At 37.9% G+C, this 22,049-nt stretch overlaps 1 long non-coding RNA gene across 1 annotated transcript; it reads right to left on the bottom strand.

Moving 5' to 3' along the window:
- Nucleotides 1–4,923: 4,923 nt before the first annotated feature.
- On the bottom strand, nt 4,924–20,534 carry LOC114671511 (uncharacterized). Its single transcript, XR_003721556.2, has 3 exons — nt 20,376–20,534; nt 9,532–9,636; nt 4,924–5,248 (listed from the first exon to the last, which is right to left on the bottom strand). It is a non-coding gene; the product is annotated as an uncharacterized LOC114671511 (long non-coding RNA).
- Nucleotides 20,535–22,049: the final 1,515 nt, after the last annotated feature.

The following is a 22,049-nucleotide window of genomic DNA, read 5'->3' on the forward strand; positions in this document are numbered from 1 at the left end:
TACTTAATATGTTAGAACATTTCCTAAAGATTGCTCTAATTTAAAACCATTTCTGTCTAGCTCTGTCTTGGGTAACACTAAAAAAAAAAAAAGAAAAGCTAATTACCTTTCTTTGGTTTAATGAAGCTTCATGAACTTTATTCAGGTACAAAAGATACAACAGCAGAGGTAAAATCCCGATGTGAATGATGATGTAGTCAAGCAATACATTACCGAATATTTACTAGAACATACTGTGTGCTAGGCACTAGTTAAGATTTCAGGAAACAAAACAAAGTATCTGCTCTCAAGAATCTTGTTTCATTTATGAGACAATGAAAAAATAAAATAAAATAAAAACATTCAAAACAGTACCCTGTAGTAATATTAAGTGCTACAAATAAGTTCATAAGAAAGAGAAAAAAATGGCTGTAGAAGGGAAGGTTTATAGTTCTTGCTTAGCCACACTGGCCTGGGAAAGCTTCTCTTGAGAAGGTACCATTTAAGCTGCGTTTTGAATACGGAGAAGGAGCAGTCGTGTGCTGGGAAGTCAATATTCCAACTAGTGTGTCTGAGAGTAACAAACATGAGGAAGGGTACAGGGAGATGGCTTTAAGAGGTAACAAGTGCCAGATCATGTACAATGTGGGTAGATCACAAGCCAAAAAAAAAAAAAAAAAAAAATTAAATACCCTGACTATAATGAGGTGAAAAAATTGTGGTGGGGGAGACAATTACAGAAGGCCAGTCTAGAGACGATATATTTGACTCTTGTAGTGTAGAGTTCAAATTCAAAACCAGTACTGCAGGCAGAACAACTTTTACTGATGCACTGGATGTGAATTGGACAGTGATAAATACAATTGGAATTTTGACCCTAAGAGCTAGATGGATAACATTGCTGTTTATATGAATGTTGAAAACTTGGTAAGAAGAAGATTCTGGGACTTGTATATGTGTGTGTGTTTGGCAAGGGGATCAATAGTTATTTTTTGGCCATGTTAAGTTTGTAGTGACTATTAGACCTCCAACTAGAGACGTGAAAAAGGCAGTTAAAATGAGTACAGAGTACAGCAAGGAAGCTAGATTTAGAAAATAACATTTAAAAGTTACCATGATGGAATTCATTTTCAAAGTCGTGAGACTAGATAAATCACTTAGAGATTGAATGTAGTCATAGAGGAGATGGCTGGAGAGATACCTAAAGGACATCAATGTTTCAACAGTTGGAAAAGACCCTAAATTGAAGGAAGCAAAAGCTTCCTCTAAGCGTAGAGAAGAACTTATCTAAGAAAAAAGAATCAAGAGCCACTAGGAAATCAGGTAAAAGGAAGACAAAAAAAAAAAAAAATTAATCACTATCTTTGCAAAGATGTGTGTCATTGGAAATCTTAACACACTGAGCCATACCAGTGGATGAAATGGGAATGTAAGCTTGATTTGAATTGGTTAAGGAGAAAATAGGAGGTAAAGAAGTGAAAGCAGCAAATACATACAGAACCTTTCTCAAGGAGTCTTGCTGTGGAGGGAAGTAGAGAAATGTGGCAATAAAAGGATTTGGAGTCAACACCATTTACTGTTTATTTTAAGATCAGTGATATTGCACTCGTGGTGGTGGGAATGATAAAAAGGTAAATAGGGAGAAAATAACGATACCAAAGAGAAAAGGAAATTCTGCTGGATAAAAGCCACAGGGCAGTTATGAGGGCAAAGGAACCAGGGCACAAGTGGAGGATTTGTCGTAGATAAGAACAAGGCCAACTCCATCTGCTGTCCCAGTAGGAAAGAAAGGCAGACTCGATGGGTGTAGGTGCAGGTAAACTGGTAGAATTGGTGGTAGCTCAATAAAAAATTGTAATGGTGTTCTCTTTTAAATGTGGCCATCAGTTAATTCTTTGGAAGTAATTGCTAGCTATAGATGAATGATCTTCACTGAAGGTGCAATATAGCAGCTTTATAGTTGTTAAGAGAATGGTAAAGGAAATAGGAAATAATCTATTCTCTGTGATACATATATAGTTATATATATAATTTATTATTTATTAAATGTATTTATATTAAATTATTTATTAAATTTATTCATATTAAATTGTAGTTATATATAACCATAATTTATATATAGTATATAAACATATACATATTTTTATATATAGCTATATATATACATATAACTACAATTTAATATTTCCTATTGAAATTGTCTCTGTTAAACACACTGGTAGAAAAAAAGCAATTTTATAATAGGAAGTAAAGAAAGCAAATTTATCTGCTTGAAATATATGTGAAAATGACACCAAACAATGTTGATTTTAACAAGAACCTCCTTTGTTGTCAGCAGACACATGTTCAAGGCTTCTACATTTTTATTTTTTTTAAATAGGGCAACTGTCAATTTGAATTACTCCCTCCTGCTTTGCATAATAATTTACATGTTTATCCACCAAGAATGCTCTGATAAAGGACAATATCCCATGAGAGATGAAAAGGCTTGATTCTTGAATCACACTTTTGCATCCTTGAATAGCAAACCCCCTTTTCCAGCAGCAAAATTGTAGCATTGAGAAAGACAATGGACCCGGTCAGTGGTTTGTAGTTAATTTTTTACTCTGAAATTCCACTATACAAAATTGCTTGGAGCAATTTTAGCCTACATCACCCCAGTTAAAACACATTTTTTGTTTTTTAACCATGAAGAATAATTCTTACCTAAAAGGGGGTGATCACAAGGAAGCTTTTATGAGCTCCCAACAAGAAAAGCCAAACCACTTTCAAAGAAAAAAATCAAACTTGTTTGTTCACAGTTTTTATTTAACACACCTACTCATTTTAATATTTACTGATATCCTTTACTTATCAAATAAGGATTTTGGTCTTTAGAGCTTAATGCTCTGCTGAGAGTTGCTGAGGGTTATTAGAGTTCTCTGAGATTTTATTTTTATCTCAGACATAAAGTTGTCTGGGTACACCCTAAAAATACCATACCTCTGTTGATTTTTTCCTGCTTCTCCGTTAGTGAGGCATGGCCTGAGGCTAGGATAAACTCCCATTTAAACTACTTTATAATATGCCTCCCTGGGGTGCAGCTGCTCTGTGTTGCTTTCTCAATTTCTCCAAGCATAGCACATCAGAAAAAAACCACATACAACCCTGGGAAGATGATCACATGTGGGTTAGAGATCGTTGGCATCCAAAACTTAGGCATGAGATTAGGAGTTGGAAATGCTTCTGGATTCCCATGACGCTAGTGAAAACCCACTGTTTATACCTGCATTGATGGTTGAATGCCAACTCCAGTGGCCTTACTGTGGCTCCCACTGAGAACTGTCTGCACTGGCATCACCTTCCACTGCTCATCCTTCCTTGCTGTCTACCTGCCTTTTAGCCCCGCCACAAGATGGTCACTTAGTTTGGATTCTCACAGCGTTCAGTTGTCTTTTCCCAAGCCAAACGGTATTTCAGTGCTGTTAAAAGTATGTTTCATAGAGCAGTAATGTCTCATGGATGGGTCTCACAGTCACATCTGGGAAGTAATTTTTCAGGGTAACTGGGAACTCTCCAATCTCGTCTTTTCAAACAGAGAACATCTCCGTCCCTCTTTATTTTGCAATACAGATTGAGTATACCTTATCCAAAATGTTGGGATCGGTAGTGTTTCAATTTTTTTTTTTATTTTGGAATATTTGCATTATACTTACTGGTTAAGCAACCCTAATCCAAAACCTCAAATCTAAAATGCTCCAATATGCAATTTTTTTCTAGCATGATGTCAGTGCTCAAAAGGTTTCAGATTGTGGAGCATTTTAAATTGCACATTTTTGTATTAGGGATACTCAACCCATGTTAGGGCTCTGCCTTATACTTTCTTTTGAGAAAGTGATCTGTTTTGAAAAAAAAAAAAAGTTGGAAAATTACAGAAATTATCCATACTAATGGAAGTGGAAGCATTAGTCTGTGAATCCTCCTAGGTTGAATTTTAACCATGACATTCTAGAGGCAAAACCTTGTGGGACTAAGAAAGTGAAAGCAAAGGTTCGACATTTATGGTCAGTTCTTATGTGACCTCAAATCACATGGACAGTGAGCCTCTTCAACTTAGATGTGTAAGATAAGCATTGCCTCCATGTTAGCAACAGGAAAACATTCTCTCTGGATATCTTCAAAAATATCTTAACATTATTTTTCTTTTTCCATTTCTTTGTGGCCTCATTTGCTTTTTGCAGTCTTTGGTGTAGTACAGTGCTAGGGGTAGAAATGGAAATTTGTATTTTCCTGGAGAAAACATAAAACACAGTTAAATAAGGGCTGGTTTACAGTGTCTCACGATTCACCTAGTGACTCACAAATAGAATGATGAATGGCACTTCAGTCATGAACACCCATAGTATTAATCAAAAAAGAGTGTCATAATATACAAGGTCTTTTTTCTCCTCCTGCAATGTGGTAGAATTACAAGATTAGTTCTGTCTTATGGCACAGTAGAGTTTCTGCTCCAGACCCAGTATTTTTTAATTCATCATGGGAACTAGGCTATGAACAAGCAACAGGATGGAGGAACTGAAAACACCTAGGTTCTATCATACATACAACTTTCAAGAATTATTTTTGTATTTAATTAAACCAGATATTTTTGCCATATAACATCTTCCTAGATGGTACGAGCTACTTATTTGTTTTGGGGCGGGGGTACTAGTGAACAGAAACAGTGAAGTGTGATTCTCCCCAGTTCACCCCCACCCCTCCATTTCAGGGTCAGCATAGTTTATTTTTCCATAAATCATTTTTTAAGCAGGATCCTCAGTCAAAATTCGGGATTTTATATAGGAAAAAAAGAATTCTGATCCTTTGTGTCTCCGTAATCAGCTAAGCTCCTCAAGTCTCACTTTCAGTTAGCTTGAGTAAGAACAGAAGCCATTTCATCTGACTTGGCTAATCACCACGTCTCAAGAAAGCTAGACCTTGCTGCCTGACGGTGCTGCAAGGAAATAAATGCTTTTCTCTGATGGAGCACTCACACAGTCGGGTTTGTGTTGTAAAACGGGGGAAATTATCCAACGGCTGTAATTACAGTGACTCATTGACACAAATACTGAGAGGCAGATGTGGCATAAATAATGAGAGAACACAAAGAAGACTCTTCACTATCAAATCCAGCCTTCACATCTTCATCATGTAGGAAGGCCACAAGGCCAACCCTGAGAATCCCTCTTTCCCCCAAGGCTCTTTGATTATTCTCCCACCTGGAGAACTGGGTGGTGGATATCAGACTGACCTGGAAGAGTAACATGAAATTCAAACGTGAGCCATCCTCTAAGACTGCAAACTGTGTGGCATCAAATGAAAACTGCCATATGGATAGAATAAACAGGGCATATTTAGGGACTGTGCCAAAACCACAGAGCAAAAGACAAACCCAAACCAAAGCATGACTCCAACAAAAGCCAGGCTGAGCCATGAGGAGACAGTAACAAAACCACAGTGAAATCAATTTCCTCAGCAGCGTAGATGGTAGCCAGCACAGGAGGACAGAGCCATTTGGAAGTCAGACACACCTGGATGACTTTAGAGAGTCACTGATGCTGTCTCCGTCTCAATTATCTCCTTTATAAAATGGAGGATTTGTTTTAGGGAACTAACTCTTACAAAGCTGTGAGAATTAAGAGGTAATAAACATGAGCATAAGACCAGGTGTGGTGGCTCACACCTGGAATCCCAGCACTTTGAGAGGCCAAGAATCACTTGAGCCCAGGAATTGAGACTAACCTGAGCAACCTGGAGAAACCTCATCTTTACAAAAAATACAAAAATCAGCCAGGCAGGGTAGTGCATGACTGAAATCCTAGCTACTTGGGAGGCCAAGGTGGGAGGATCACTTGAGCTCAGGATATTACGACTGTGGTGAGCCATGATTGCGTTACTGCACTCCAGCCTTGGTGACAGAGCGAGACTCTGTCCCCGTCCCCCATCCCCCAAAAAACCATTTGAAAAATATAAAATTGTAGTTAAAGGTCCTGACAGTGACAGCAAATACTTAGTTTAACTTTATATCTTTTAGAAGAAAACAAATGGTAAGCCTTGTCTGCAATGATATGAAAAAAGAAAGACATACCTTACGATTTCAATGGCATGAGCATTGTATTGACTAAAGCCTGATTGGTAGTCATACACAGTATGAAGGTTTCTTTTTTTTTTTTTTTTTTTTTTTTTGAGACGGAACCTTGCTCTGTCACCCAGGCTGGAATGCATTGGCATGATCTCAGTTCACTGCAACCTCCGCCTCTGCCGGGTTCAAGCGATTCTCCTGACTCAGCCTCCCCAGTAGCTGAGATTACAGGTGTGTGCTACCATGCCTAACTAATTTTTGTATTTTGAGTAGAGATGTGGTTTCACCATGATGGTCAGGCTGGTCTCGAACTCCTGACCTCGTGATCCGCCCACCTTGGCCTCCCAAAGTGCTGGGATTACAGGCGTGAGCCACCATGCCCAGTCCAGTTTCGACTTTTTTTTTTCTTTGAGGCAGAGTCTCGCTCTACCGCCCAGGCTGGAGGTGCAGTGGCGCCATCTCTGCTCACTGTAAGCTCCGCCTCCCAGGTTCATGCCATTCTCCTGCCTCAGCCTCCCGAGTAGCTGGGACTACAGGTGCCTGCCACCACGCCCGGCTAATTTTTTGTACTTTTTTTAGTAGAGACGGGGTTTCACCATGTTAGCCAGGATGGTCTCGATCTCCTGACCTCGTGATCCGCTTGCCTTGGCCTCCCAACATGCTGGGATTACAGGCGTGAGCCACCGCGCCTGGCCAGTTTCTACTTTTTGTCTTTGTTTTTGCATCCTATAGTATTCCAAAATGTCAATTTATAATAATGATATCTGTAACAACTACTTTATTGAATGAGGACATTTAATGAATTGTGTATTTTTTCTACTTACAGATTTTTTTATTAAGTTGAATACCATAAAAATCCAGCATTAACACTAAAATATCAATGTTAATTATATTGCTAATACTAATTAGTAGTAACACTATTATTACTGCTAATAAGAATGACAACAGAGCACCTGAGCTAGTCTAGTGAATTGTGCATTTTTAAGCCAACATTTCATTTGCGATTTCTGCCTTTTTTCACTAAAGTAAATGTATTTTTTATGACCATAGAGTAGCAATCTGTATTTTTAGTTCCAATAGAAGTTCAACATTCCAAAAGACTGTCAAACACTCTATACTTGTGTTTTTCACCCACTTTAAACGTTTATTGCAAATGATTCATTCATTCATTTATTTATTCATTCATTCATTCATCCAATACTGATAATCTATGAGATGCTAGAATCTTTTCTTAGAACTTGGATACTAAAGTAAGGAATTTTCAGAATTTTTTTCACTAATGTTCACTTTGGTTAGTAGCTTTTACGTATTTTGGAATCTGGAGAACAATGAATGGATAAAATTCACAGCCTTGAACAGTCATTTAAAAATTTTGAAACATTCACCAATTAGTGGATTTCTCTTTGTAGTATAAGTATACCATGGTGGAAGCATTTCCCCTCTGGGAACAAGGAACTCCAGACCCACAAGAGATTAAAGTTTTAGGTACAGGACACACCAGTCCCTCACATGGGTACCATAGGAATGATGATAAACAGGGCTGCTTATACTTTTACTCCTCGGTTCCCAAGCCCATATTTTCTACCTATTAGGGGCACAGTACCATAAAATGGTCATTGATTTAGAGTGTATGTGCTGTCCTGAAGGACATCAAACATTCAAGATGCATATTCTGGTTGGCACTCCAGATGCATCTTCAAAAGGTGTTTTCATGCCATATCAAGCTGGCAACTTCTGGGTGATGCAGGACCAGTGTGATAGGACCAGTGAATTCCACAGTCTTATGTCAATTTCTGTATCTCTTTTACTGTGGAGTGGGTCCTTTGTTTTGAGATAACATTATGAAGAAACCAGTGTCAGTGGAGCAATCTCTAAGTCCCTGAGTAGAGGTGCTGGAAAAGATCCTGTGAGCAGGAAAGGCAGATAAGTGTTAATCTCAGTAAAGATAAACTGCCACCCTCTGTCAGAGTGGAAGGAGTTCAATGTAATGAACTTGCCATAAGTAGCTGATTGAACTTGATGGATAGTGCCATAGTGGGAGTTCAGCATTGGTCCTTATTGTTGACAGGTTAGATAATAGGCAGAGGCAAAGGCTGGATGGGACGCGGCCAGTGAGAACTCTTACTTTTGACCTTATATGTAGTTTCCATTCCTGCTGCCCTCGCTACTACATTCACGTTTATTGTGCCAGGACAGGAGAGGTTAGTTGACATCAGGTCACTGGGCCATTTCATCTACTTACTGGTTCAGGGCCCGTTATTTAACATGTGCTCTTTGATAAGTGTTAACATGTGATACCAAGGTACTTATACTCCATGCTCACACCTATAAATCCATCTCAGAGACCTCCTGGTCTCTGAGCTTCTAACCTTCTTCCTTCCAGGACCTGGATCATGTAGCCATATATTTTCTTTACCTAAGGCCACTTCTTTTCTCACACAAAGTGCATGACAATATCTACCATTGAAAACTATTTATTGTGAGGATTTCTGCTTATTGCCACCTTACAAGGCCCTCCCTGTGGTTGCATGCGTCTGTAGTCCCAGCTACTCAGGAGGCTGAGACAGGAGAACTGCTTCAACCCGCGAGGCGGAGGTTGCAGTGAGCCGAGATCATGCCACTGCCCTCCAGCCTGGGTAACAGAGCGAGACTCTGTCTCAAAAAAAAGAAAAAAAAAAAAAAATATATATATATACACACACACACACACACACACACACACACACATATATATATAGTATATATATCCTATTGGGTGAGTTGCTGATACTTTGTGTGTTTTTTGAAGGTTTAGTCCATTTTGTTGAAGTTGTCAAACATATGTGTGTAGAGATGTTCGTTGTTTTCCCCTATTATCCTTTTAATGTCTAGAGAGACTATAAGGATATACCCTGTTTTATTTCTGGTATTGGTAATTTTTATCTTCTGTCTTTTATTCTCTGTCAGTTGTCTTAGTTTGTTTTGCATTGCTATAAAGGGATACCTAAGGCTAAGTAAGTTGTAAAGAAAGGAGGTTTTGCAGGCTGTTCAAGAAGTAAAGCACCAGCATCTGCTTCTAGTGAGAGCCTCAGGGAGTTTTCAATTATGGCAAAAGAGGAACAGGCATGTCACATCTTGAGAAAGGGAGCAAGAAGAAGAGAGGAGGAATGGCCATGCTCTTTGTAACAATCAGGTCTCATGTGAGCTAATAGAGTGAGAACCCATTACCATAATCATGACACCAACCCATTCAGGAGGAGTCTGCCCTCATGACTCACACATCTCCCACTAGGTCCCACCTCCAATCCTGGGGATCAAATTTCAACATAAGGTTTGAAGGGCACAAATGTCCTAACTATATCATCAATCTTGCTAGAAGTTTGTCAATTTATTGAAAAACGTTTCTGCATTACTGACTTCTTCAGCTTCAATTTAAGGACATGTGAATCAGAAAGCATGCCTGGAGAACTTACTAATGTGTCATTCCTTTGGTCTCAAGTTCCCTAGCAATTCTGCCTTGTCTCTACCTTTTGGAGTCGTCTTATGCTTGTTTCATATAAACTGTCCAGAGTTCTTAGCTGTATTTAGTGAAGAAATAGGAGAATTATGTTAATTTTATCTTCTTGGAAGCAGAAGACAATATAATAATTTTTATATGTATTAAACCTGTACCCCAAAGCAGGTAGGAAATAAAAATACTAAATGGATTAGAAAAGACAATTTGGATGAAAACTTGGATGCAGTTCCTTACAAAGGAAAATGTGAAATATTGTCCTTGTCTATTATATTTCTTCTGAATATATGAAATAAATTTTGCTTTTCTCTTATTTTTGACCATAGAGCCTTCAGAGCCCTTAATATGTACAGAAGCCATTTAATATGGGTTTGAGTTATAAGGTAAAGAGATGTAAAATTAAAGCCCTGGCTGGGTGCAGTGGCTCATGCCTTTAATCCCAGCACTTTGGGAGGCTGAGGCGGGAGGATCATCTGTGGTCAGGAGTTTAAGACCAGCCTGGCAAACATGGTGAAACCTCATCTCTACTGAAAATACAAAAATTAACCAGGTGTGGTGGCGCACGCTTGTAATCCCAGCTACTCGAGAGCCTGAGGCAGAAGAATAGCTTGAACTCGGGAGGCAGAGGTTACAGTGAGCAGAGATCGCACCACTGCACTCCAGCCTGGGTGACAGAGTGAGACTCAGTCAAAAAACAAAATTTAATTAAATTAAAGCCCTACCAATTTGTGAATATAAAGTTTGTATATTTTTCATCTTATATACTGTCTTAATCCATTTTTATTGCTATAAAAGAATATCTAAGACTGGGTAATTTAGGAAGAAAGGGGGTTTGTTTAGCCCGTAGTTCTATATACTGAGAAGATCAAGGTCAAGGATCTGTCTTCTGGTGAGGGCATTCGTGCTGCATTACAACATGGCAGAGAAGGTCAAAAAAAAAAAAAAAAAAAAAAAGGAGGGGACATGCAAAGAGGAGGAAAACCTGAGGAGCATCCTAGCTTTGCAACAACCCATTTTTGAGGGAACTAATCCATTCCTAGAGAACAAATCCAGTCTTAGGAAAGTGAGAAGAACAGCACCAAGAACAGCACCTACAAGAAGATGCTACTACAAGAACAGCACTAAGCCATTTATGAGGAACCTATTTCCATAACCCAAACACCACCCACTAGTCCCACCTTTAAACACCGACACATCAGAGATCAAATTTCAACATGAATTTTGGTGGAGAAAAACAAACAATATTCAAACCACAGCATAAACTTACAACCTAGTAACCATAATAAACAATAACTTTATTTCCTAATAACTGTATTTTCTTATAACATTAGGAATGGCGGACAAATGGCAACTATCTATGAAGATTCACAGCTGTTAAAAATAATTAGTTTTAATATTTACTGTCCATTATTTCTATACATTATATGGAAAGATAAAAAATATGTTAAAGATGTTTTATATGTAGAGACCTATATATATATGCATACATATATTGCAATTTATATACCAACATATACAGCAATATATATATACACATATGCATATATGTACATGTAAAACATTTTTGTTTAACATATTTTTCTCATTCCATATAACAAATAGAAACAGTGTGCAGTAAATATTAAAACTAATTATGTTTAACAGCTATGAATCTACATAGAGAGTTGTCATTTAATAGACTTTCCCTTCCCACTGAGACAATTTCAGGAAAGTAAACATATTCTTTTAATTGTTTAACTGCCTAAAAATAAATAAGACTTTGGGATTAATTTAATTATTCTCAGAATTAATTTAATTTTTCTAAATATGATAATTTAATTTGTGTGTGTGTTGTTTTATTTTTCCCAAGGTCATAAAGCACATCAGTTCAAATATCCCTGTGTTTTTTTCATTAAATTTCAGTTTTTAGAAAAGAGAATTGCTTAAAGTACTAGGTTATTGATTTAGCAAATAGTGAAGGTTTTCATGTGTTTGTGGAGAAGGACTCTCAGCCTGAACCAGGGCTAAACCATCTTAGGTTTTTTTGGAGCTATCTGGAGTACTTGAGTAAGTGGCTGCTTACAGTAGACATCACAGGAAATAACTCACCCTAAGGAAATGGAGTTTAGACAATAATTAGATAGACAATAATACTCAGTACTATGTCAAAATTCGCCGTTAAACAGATCACAAGTAATTTTGTCAGTTTAAGCTTAACATGAAACATAAGAACTGTACTCATTAAAGTAAGCAACAATGCTGGGGAAACCTGTTCTCCCCACTATCATCCAACATTTTACTGGAGGCCCTAGTCCATGCAATAAGACAAGAAAAAGAAGAGTCGCTTGAAGACTAGAAGATGAACATACAACAACTATTACTGTTATATTTTATTAAAATCCATCTAGAACTTGCAGTGTCTAATTGTAGTCACTGACTTCATGTAGCTATTGAGCATTTGACATATGGCTAGTTGGAGTTGAGATGTGTCATAAGTGCAAAACACAGGTGAAATATTTTTAAAGATATATTTGAAAAGAATGCAAAATATCTCATTAAAATGTTTACATTAAGTATAGAAGTAATATTTCAGATAGATAAGGTTAAATAATATAGATTGCTAAAATTAACCTGTTTCTTTTCACTTTTAAAAATTGTTTACTAAAAATTTAAAATTCCATACTGACTCAAATTATATTTTTATTGCACAGCACTGTTCTAGAAAATTCAAGAGAATAAATTAACAAATTATTAGAAATTCTAAATTTCAAGTGTTTGAGAAAGTTTTAATTTATATTTTTAAAAGATTGGAGCAGATTAAAAAGTTATACATTTAATCTATTTGGTCTAATTAGCATTTTAAAAGCTTTAGTGAGATCTAAACTGTAAAATTTAGAATTCTCCCAATGAAAAGGCACAATTTAATGTTTTTGAGTATATTCATAGGGTTATGAAACTATCATCACAATCTAATTTTAGAACATTTTGTCACTCCTAAAAAATACTCATTAGTAGTCAGTTCCCATTTCACTTACCTTACCTCCTCAACCATAAGCTACCACTAATCTGTTTTCTATCTATATAAACTTGTTTTTTCTGTGTATTTCATATAAATGACATCATACTATATCCATATAGTATTTTTGTGACTAGCTGTTATTTTTCCTCAGCATAACATTTTCATGTTGTAGTATTTACCAATGCTTCCTTTCTTTTTATTTCCAATATTTCATTATATGAATACACAACATTTCATTTATTCCTTTATCAGTTAATAAGACATATGGGTTGTTTACCCTTTTGTTTATTATGAATAATGTTGCTATGAATAAGTTTTTGTTCTTGTTTTTGTTTTTTTTTTGAGACGGAGTCTCACTCTGTCACCAGGCTGGAGTGCAATGGCGCGATCTCGGCTCACTGCAACCTCTGCCTCCCAGGTTTAAGCAATTCTACTGCTTCAGCCTCCCGAGTAGCTGGGACTACAGGCACGTGCCACCACACCCAGCTAAGTTTTGTATTTTTACTAGAGACCGGATTTCACCATGTTGGCCAAGATGTTCTGAATCTCTTGACTTTGTGATCCACCTGCCTCGGCCTCCCAAAGTCTTGCAATTACAGGCGTGAGTCACTGCACCTGGCCAAGTTTTCATATTTTTTATTTCTCTTGGGTATATACCTTAGAAGTGGGATTTCTGGGTCATATGGTATCTCTATGTTTAAAGTTTGAGGAACTGCCAAACTATTTTTCAAAAGGTCTCCAGCATTTTACAATCACCCCCAATGTACAGGGGTTCTGATTTCTCTGCATTCTCATCATCACTCATGATTACCATCAGCTTCTGTATCCATGAGGTTTATGTTTGTTAGTTCAACTGATCATGGATTGAAAATATTTGGAGGCCAGGGATGGTGGCTCACAACTGTAATCCCAGCACTTTGGGAAACTGAGGCAGGCAGATCACCTAAGGTCAGGAGTTCCAGACCAGAATGGCCAACGTGGGGAAACCCCATCTCTACTAAAAATACAAAAAAACAATTACTCAGGTGTGGTGGCACATGCCTGTAGTCTCAGCTACTCAGGAGGCTGAGGCATGAGAATTGCTTGAACCTGGAGGTGGAGGGCTAGCCTGGGTGACAGAGCAAGACTCTGTGGAAGGAAGGAAGGAAGGAAGGAAGGAAGGAAGGAAGGAAGGAAGGAAGGAAGGAAGGAAGGAAGGAAGGAAGGAAGGAAAGAAGGGAGGGAGGGAGGGAGGGAGGGAGGGAAGGAAGGAGAAAGAAGGGGAAGGGGAAGGGGAAGAGGAAAAAGGAAGAAATTTGGGAAAATTATTCCACAAAGTTCAAAAAAACCAAAACTTGAATTTGCTAAACAACTAGTACTACGTTGAATCAATGTGAATGAAATGATTTATAGGCATTGTATTAGCAATTATAGGTAATCTAGAGATGATTTAAAGTATACAGGATGATGTGTATAGGTTAGATGCAAATACTATGCCAGTTTATATATGGGACTTGATCATCCTTGGATTTTGTGTCTGTTGGAGGGCCCGGGAACCAATCCCCCATGAATACCAAGGGACTGCTGTTATTTGTCCTCTTGGTTATACCTAACATGGGAAATGTGAATTAGTAACTCATTGTTTTGATTTTTATTTTTCTAATGACTAAGGTTACTGAGCATCATTTCATATGTTTATTAGCCATTTGAATATCTTCTCTGGAGAAACAGCTCTTCAAAATATTTGCCTGTTTAAAAATTGGATAGTCATCTTTTTACTATTGAGTTTAACAGTTCTTTATACGTTCTGGATACAAGTGCCTGATCAAATAGATAATTTGCAAATATTTTCTCACATTCTATTGGTAGTTTTTCTCTTGATGGTCAAATTTGCAACACAAAAGATTTTAACTTTTGGTAGTCTCACATTTTTTTTGCTTGTTCTTTTGATGATGTGTCTAAGAAATCATTAACTAACCTAACCCAAGGTCATGAAGCATTATGCCTATGTTTTCTTCTATGTGGATTTATGGTTTTAGCCTCCATGTTTCAGACCATTGTCCATTTAGAGTTAATGTTTGCATATGAATGAGTTAAGTGTTCAAATTTATTCTTTTCTTTGTAGATATCCAGTTGTCCCAGGGATATTTGTTGCAAAGAGTGTTCTCTACATCCTTCCCCTATGCATTTAATTGTTTTGGCACACCTCTGGAAATCAATTGACCATAAATGTGTTTAATTTCTAGAATCTCAATTATTTTCTATTGATGTATATGTCTATCCTTATGCCTGTACCATATTGTGTTGATTACTATAAGCCATGGAGTAAGTTTAAAAATTTAGAAAGGTGAGTCCTCCAACTTTACTCTTTTTTGAGATTATTTTGTCTATTCTGGGTTCCTTTTATATCTACATTAATTTTAAGATCGGTTTGTCTTTTTCAACAAAAGAAGCCGATTGGGCTATCAATAGGAATTGCATTGATGCTGTAGATTAATTTGGAAAGTATTGCCGTCTTAACAATGTTAAGTCTTCTGATCCATGAACACAGGGTGCCTTTCCATTTATTTAGACTTCACCTTTTTCAATAACGTTTTATGATTTTTTGGTTTCAAGTCTTGTGCTTCTTTTATCAAATGTACACATATCTTAATTTTGATGCTACTTTAAATAGAATACTACTGCAAAAATATAGAAATACAATGATTTTTATATATTGGTCTTGTATAGTGCAACTCTGCAAAACTCATTTATTAACTCTAATAGTTTTTTGTGGATTTCTTAATGTTTTATGTCGTCTGTAAATAGCATAGTTTTGCTTCTTCCTTTCCAATCTGGGTGCCATTTATGTTTATATGTATTACCTAATTGCCTCTAAATAGAAGCACCAAAAATGTATATCCCTGACTTATTCCTAATCTTATAGAGAAAGCATTCAGTTTTTTCACAGTTAAGTATAACGTTAGCTGTGGTTTTTTCATAGATGGCATTATTAGGGTCTGCGATAGCATTTTTAAGCCTACCTTTCTAGGAGTTACCCTGGGTCAGAGTAGCTTATTGTTCAGTCACTTTTTGCCAGAAGTTGTGTGAAGCTTCTTCCCTGTGTTGACGAGTCTGTCTGTGACTTGGGTAGACTTGCAAATGCTTTCAAGTCGGCTCCACGTCCTGCTCCGATTGCCCCCATATGGGTGCAACACAGTGCTTACATGCAGCCCTTCTAACCTGTGGATTTGTTTATAATCACAGGGAAGTTCATTGTCTCTGGTTAATTGTCTCTGGTTCCCGCGTTAAACTTTTGGCTGCTCTGCCATTTTGCCTTCATCAGATCTACTTGTCTTTTAATTTTTTCACAATAATCTCCATTATTTTAGACAACGAACATACAATGGAATTCATCTCTCTTTTTCCCAAATGAAGTCAGTCTCTAGAGGTAGAGCTGTGAAACTCTTTGCCTTTATGTTTTGCTTTTCTCCCTGAACAGAAATCCTACATCAATTTGCTAGAGCTAGGAATGGGGACCACTTTCTAATAACGACACTCTTGCTCTGTGAGTGGGCATGGGAAGGGGTGGCAGCCCCTCCAGGCATGGAACCTCTGCCCTACAAGAGAACTGGGCTGTGGCAATCAGGAGCTTAGTATTCTCAGTCTGTCATGCCTGAAAGCCTGCTGGCCATCCTACAAGTCAGGGCTGGGTGAAACTAGAGAAGCCTCGTCCCCTTGACTGTTCCTGCCTGCCGGGAAGAGAGCTTCTGCAAGGGAGGGTTGGAGAGAGTGGGGAAGAGATATGTCAGCAGTCAGCCCTTCCCACAGTGAAACTATAGCTCCAGACTAGAAGCTTGGGAAAGGGAGTTCCCCTGTCTCCTTGACCACACCTATGTGGGAGTAGGGCTTCTGGTTTAAAGTTTCCCTAACACAGAGATGGCGGATAGTAGAGGTTAATGGAGTGGATTCTGACTGAAATATCATGGACTCTTGCTATCCTCGGGTTCACTAGATTTTCTTGAATAAATGTTTCTTTATTTCCTGTTTGTCCTTGGGACAATTTGTAGACACTTTTAATGTTTTTTTTTGTTTTTGTTTTTTTTTTTTTTTTTTTTTTTTAAATAACTTTCACAAGTTAAATTGTTGTTCCCCTGGGAAAGGGTCCGCTGGCAGTCCCATCCCTGATTTGTGTTTTGCGATGTTTCCCTGAATGGGAAAGAAAGGGAAGGCATTATACTGTCATTCCTGTAATGCACACAGGACTGTATCACTGGAATGAACATGTAATATCCTGTGTGTGATATGGTAAAACCTTGGGGAAATCTAAAATAAACATTGAACAATTTAAGGGTTTTGAACAAAGGAGGAATAGGATTGTATCTGCTATGAATATGGCAGTTCTTGCAACTACCAAAAGAATATGAATTTGATAATGATAAGATGGGCAACGATAAAATAGATTAAGAAGCTTTCGAAGTTGAATCATATGTCTTATCAGCACTTTCATTTGCAGTTTGTCCAGGAGGGAAAGCTATGCAAATGAATCCATAAAGGCATATATTAGAATGATGACATTTGAATGGAAAAGAGAGGTGAGGGACAAGATATAGTGGAGGAAAATTTTTTAGATTTTGGCAATGGATTGGTTGAGGAAAGGGAAGAAAAATAAAGTTTCAAGGGTTACATTGAGTTCCTAAGGCAACCACCTTGTTTGTCGTTTCCAGAAATAGGGAATTCAGACAAAGGCTCTAATTCGTAGGGAAAGCTAGTGGATTTGGATGTTAGACTTAACGAAGATGAGTACCATTGCTGCTATAAAGGTCTGGATTCATCAGGCAATTGTTAATTCATATCTGGATTTTTGGAGAGAAGTGATTGCTAATGAAGCTGTGTGTGTGGATTAAATAGATTATATAGACATAAAAGGGTCAGGAACTCCTTGGAAAAGCTGCATATAAGGGAATAGAGGGTGAGGGAGTTAGTGGAGAAAACTCCAAAGGAGTAGTCAAGGGAAAGAAATAGAGAAAAGAGGATAGTCTCTGTTATGCTTACAACTCGACTTATTGTCTGTATGTTATCCAGTCTTTAGATTATCATTGTTTCTCTAATTCTTTTAAAATCTCATGCCCAGTGTCAGTTTGGTACAGGAAGATATAGTCAATGGCTTCATCACTGAGTTATTTTGCACAAAAATATTTTATTCCTTTTATAAGATCTTTCTGGTGATCTATTCTATGCCCCTACATGGGAAATGAAATACGAAATTAATACACCGGGACACTCCTAACCTGCCTTCCTCCTATATGTCTACATCCCAGTGCAAGTATTTAAAGCACGGATGCCTATACCTTCACTTAAAGTTCAATGAATTCTTAATTTAAAATGAAGAAATACATTGAGCTTACTTATTAGGGTATTGGCCTAAATGAGTTATTTTACTTTGGTGCCTAAGATGTGGTCTCCATTCTACTTTCTACTACTTTCTATTTCTGCTACCAACTTTTTTTCCCCATCACCTTCTTCTGTTTCTTAGTCTGTGGAGTACTGGAAGCACAGCCAGCTCAGCACAGGTTACTTTCAAGGTGACAGAGTCTTCACATTTCATACCTTCCAATGACAATGACAATAGCTGATATTTATTTATTATTTAGTGTATGCCAGATGCTATATTAAATATTTTAACGTATCAATTATTTTTTATTTTTTTTGAGACGGAGTCTCACTCTGTCACCCAGGCTAGAGTGCAGTGGCGGGATCTTGGCTCACAGCAACCTGTGCCTCCCAGGTTCAAGCGATTCTCCTGCCTCAGCCTCCCAAGTAGCTAGGATTAGCGGCGCATGACACCACGCCTTGCTAATTTTTTGTATTTTTAGTAGAGACGGGGTTTCACCATGTTAGCCAGGATGATCTCAATCTCCTGACCTTGTAATCCGCCCGCCTCGGCCTCCGAAAGTGCTGGGATTACAGGCCTGAGCTACCACGCCCGGCCTGTATCAATTATTTTGAACTTCACAAACACACTTTGTAGTAGGTCCAGTTGTTACTGCCATTTTGCACATACGCGAATTGAAGCACAGGGAACTGTAAGCCCTGCTCAGACTCACATAGCCAGGGCCTGTGCAGAAGCAGGATGCCACTCAGAGGCTGGCTCAGAGCCAGACCTATCTTTTCCACTCACCACCAGAATCTATAATGATCAGAGCCAACATTTCCCTTATCTATTTCCATAGATCTTTATGAAAAAAATCTCAAATCATATATTCTTTCTCAGACCCAAAGTACTTGGAAGTTAAAATACAAATCGGATACAATCCTACTGAAAAGTTACTTATAATTGTACTGAAGTTACTTACAGCAACTCATTGTCAAAACCAACAGGTTCATCAAATATGAACCTAATAGAAGATACCATCTGAGGACTATTAACAGACATGGTAGTTTGCAAATAGGTTTGGAAAAAAAGTGTCGTCTGAAAAGCAAGCCTTTCATTAATAACATTTTTTCTTTTTCTTTCTTTTTATTTTGAAAAATACTTCCCATTCTTTATTTTCCCTTTCCTATTGCTGAAATATTTCACTGTTTATTTAATCCCAATGGAACTGGACTCTAAGTATCAATGGTTCAGCCAGTCCAACACTTGAATAAATATTATTGGGCTCCAAATGCAAAGCTGTTGGATGTAAGAGACACCAGAACATTACTCACAGTGGTATTCCATAACAGAATGATGGACAGCATGCCATTCAATATCTCATCCCATTCCACATTACAGATAGCAATTCCACAAGCATGCACGGGGCCAAAGGCCTTGGGACTTTTCCTAAGAAAGGAACATGCTTACACCAAGGGTCAGGTTTGATAGCTATCCCTATTTAAACTAAACATACAGCTGAAGCTTCAGCTAAAGATCCAGCTAGTAATTGTAATACTGAAAGTGGCATTGGAAAAACTTGTTAGATTTTTAAGTGGCAAGAGAGCCGCCAGTTGAGAGGAAACAGTTACGCCCATTCACAGGTTTAATCCAGGGAAATATATACCAGAATAACTGTTAATTGTTTGCGAGGAAAAATATGTCTAAAGCACTTACAATTAGCACCGAAAGTCTGGGTGTCTGGTCCAAGCTATTTACTGAGTCGCTATAATAGACCTCTATATATTTTAGTTGGGAAGACTTGGCCACAATGCTGTTTTGCTCCTAGGATGTGCTTTGGCTTTGTGAACAAGAAATGCAACAAGATAAACCTTGGAACATATTTAAATCCAGTTATTGGACTCGCAGTAAACAAGGTCACAAGCAGCAAACTTGGTAAAATGAAATGCTCTTTATGAAAAAAGACAAACAAATACAACCTAGTCCACAGCAAAACCGAGACCCTTCCCAGACCTTTCTTTGGGTTCAGATGGGAGAAGGCATGTCTCTCTCCTCCCTGTTCATCACTATGAGTCCATTCAGATGTGGTATTGGGGGAGAGGGGAGGGAATCTATCTCAGTGACTTCTATTACACTGTTAAACCAATTTCTATCCTAGATGCAGATAGCTGGTGGGTTGCCCTAATTTTCAGGAATATGATAAAAGCTTTGCTGTTCTACTGATCCTTTTCCTCACTGTTGCAAGGTAGCTCAACACAGCAAGTAGGACAAGTATAATTCATTTCATTTATAAGAAGACCCTTCAGGCCCCTCTCCCTTTGAAATATGAGAAACAATGAGGCCTATTCATGTGAGTCAAGTATTTAATCAGATTGTAAAAATAATATTTACTAGTGTGCTCTTAGAATCACTGAACATTTGGGACCCTAATTAAAATTATGATTGTAAATTTTTCCCTTTGGGAACTACTTACATTTGCAGACGTTATCCAAGTATCTCTTTCCACAGGAATTTGCCTTTAATTTTTGAATTGAAAGACACACACACACACACACACAAATACTGAAATCAGGAATTTAATCACAGCTGGATGGATTGTGCACAGATGTCTCACACAAGTTACCATAGAGCTGAAAGACAAAAATAAAACTGAGGGAGATATCAGCGTTATCTTATGTTGAGACATAGAAGGGCAGAACTGGGTGCTTTAAAGGGACACAATAATTAATAACTAGCTGATTCATTAGCTGATTAATTCTTATAGAGTCAGAGAATAGGAAAATGATGCTCAAATTCTCCTTCAGAAACTCTCTTGTTTTGCTTGTTTGGATATAGTTTATATTAAAAAAGATAACAAAATTTTGAAATATAACAGGGTAGACCAAATAGATCCACTTAAGGAAAAATGCACATTTTTAAATAGATGACTTATCTCCTCTAATTTTTTGTGCTTCCAGTCTTTAATTCTTTTTTTTTTTTTTTTTTTTTTTTTTTGAGACGGAATCTCACTCTGTCACCCAGGCTGGAGTGCAGCGGCAGGATCTCGGCTCACTGCAAGCTCTGCCTCCCAGGTTCATGCCGTTCTCCTGCCTCAACCTCCCGAGTAGCTGGGACTACAGGCGCCCGCCACCACGCCTGGCTAATTTTTTGTATTTTTAGTAGAGACAGGGTTTCACTGTGTTTGCCAGGATGGTCTCGATCTCCTGACTTCGTATCCACCCACCTCTGCCTCCCAAAGTGCTGAGATTAAAGGCGTGAGCCACCGCGCCTGGCCTAATTCATTTGTTAAAATTCCCATTGTCGTACTCCCAGCTTATGTTAGCCGAGAAATAATCTGTTTAAACATGTGCACAGAAGTTGATTTCTTTCAGCCTGTGTGCAACATTGAAGGTGGCATTGAAAGTAGAGAATATAATGAGGAGTAGCTCAAATGAAAAACAAATTTTACTGCCTTTTCTCGGTGTTCACCATCCCATAGGAATTAATAAAATTAAATTCATGGTAATAATTCAGTTATCACTATCTTTGCTAACATGGGACCTCCAGGCCTCAGCAAAGTCCCTTCCAGATATCCTTAGGTGTCCTCAGGGAGAGCCTTTCAAGCGCTTGAAAATGTGAATACTTGCCAAAGAGCAGCCAACACTCCATTTCTCAGTGCTCTCATAAAACCCGGCTGAAACTGAATAACTTTTGTAATATTTAATGGCTTTTCCCCATTCTGTGTCATATTTTACTAAATACTTCTCAAATCAGCCCTGTTTGCATTCTAGTATCTTAGAATATTTGGTGAAACAGCTCCTTCAATCCTGTTGTTTTGTTTTCGTGTGTCTCTGAGTTTATTCTTAGAATCCACATAGGTAATCATGGCTTAGGCTAGGTGCGGATTGCATAGGCGCTACTATACCATACTCAGTATCACAAATATGACTTTGCAGCTTACTCAGCATCTTAGTGCATAACTCCTCCTTCTCCTGAATAGACTATACTGTTACTATCTGAGAAGATTCTCTAACCCCTCAGCTAATAAATTCTATTTGGCCAACATAAGCAGTTAATCAGACGTGCCCAGACCTGTCCCTAAATAAGCCTGAACTCAAGCTGGAACCTCTGACAAAACCATGTAATTGTCCTTATATGTATAAATTTA

Source organism: Macaca mulatta, chromosome 12 (assembly GCF_049350105.2).
Source record: "Macaca mulatta isolate MMU2019108-1 chromosome 12, T2T-MMU8v2.0, whole genome shotgun sequence".
In the NCBI taxonomy this organism is placed as follows: domain Eukaryota; kingdom Metazoa; phylum Chordata; class Mammalia; order Primates; family Cercopithecidae; genus Macaca; species Macaca mulatta.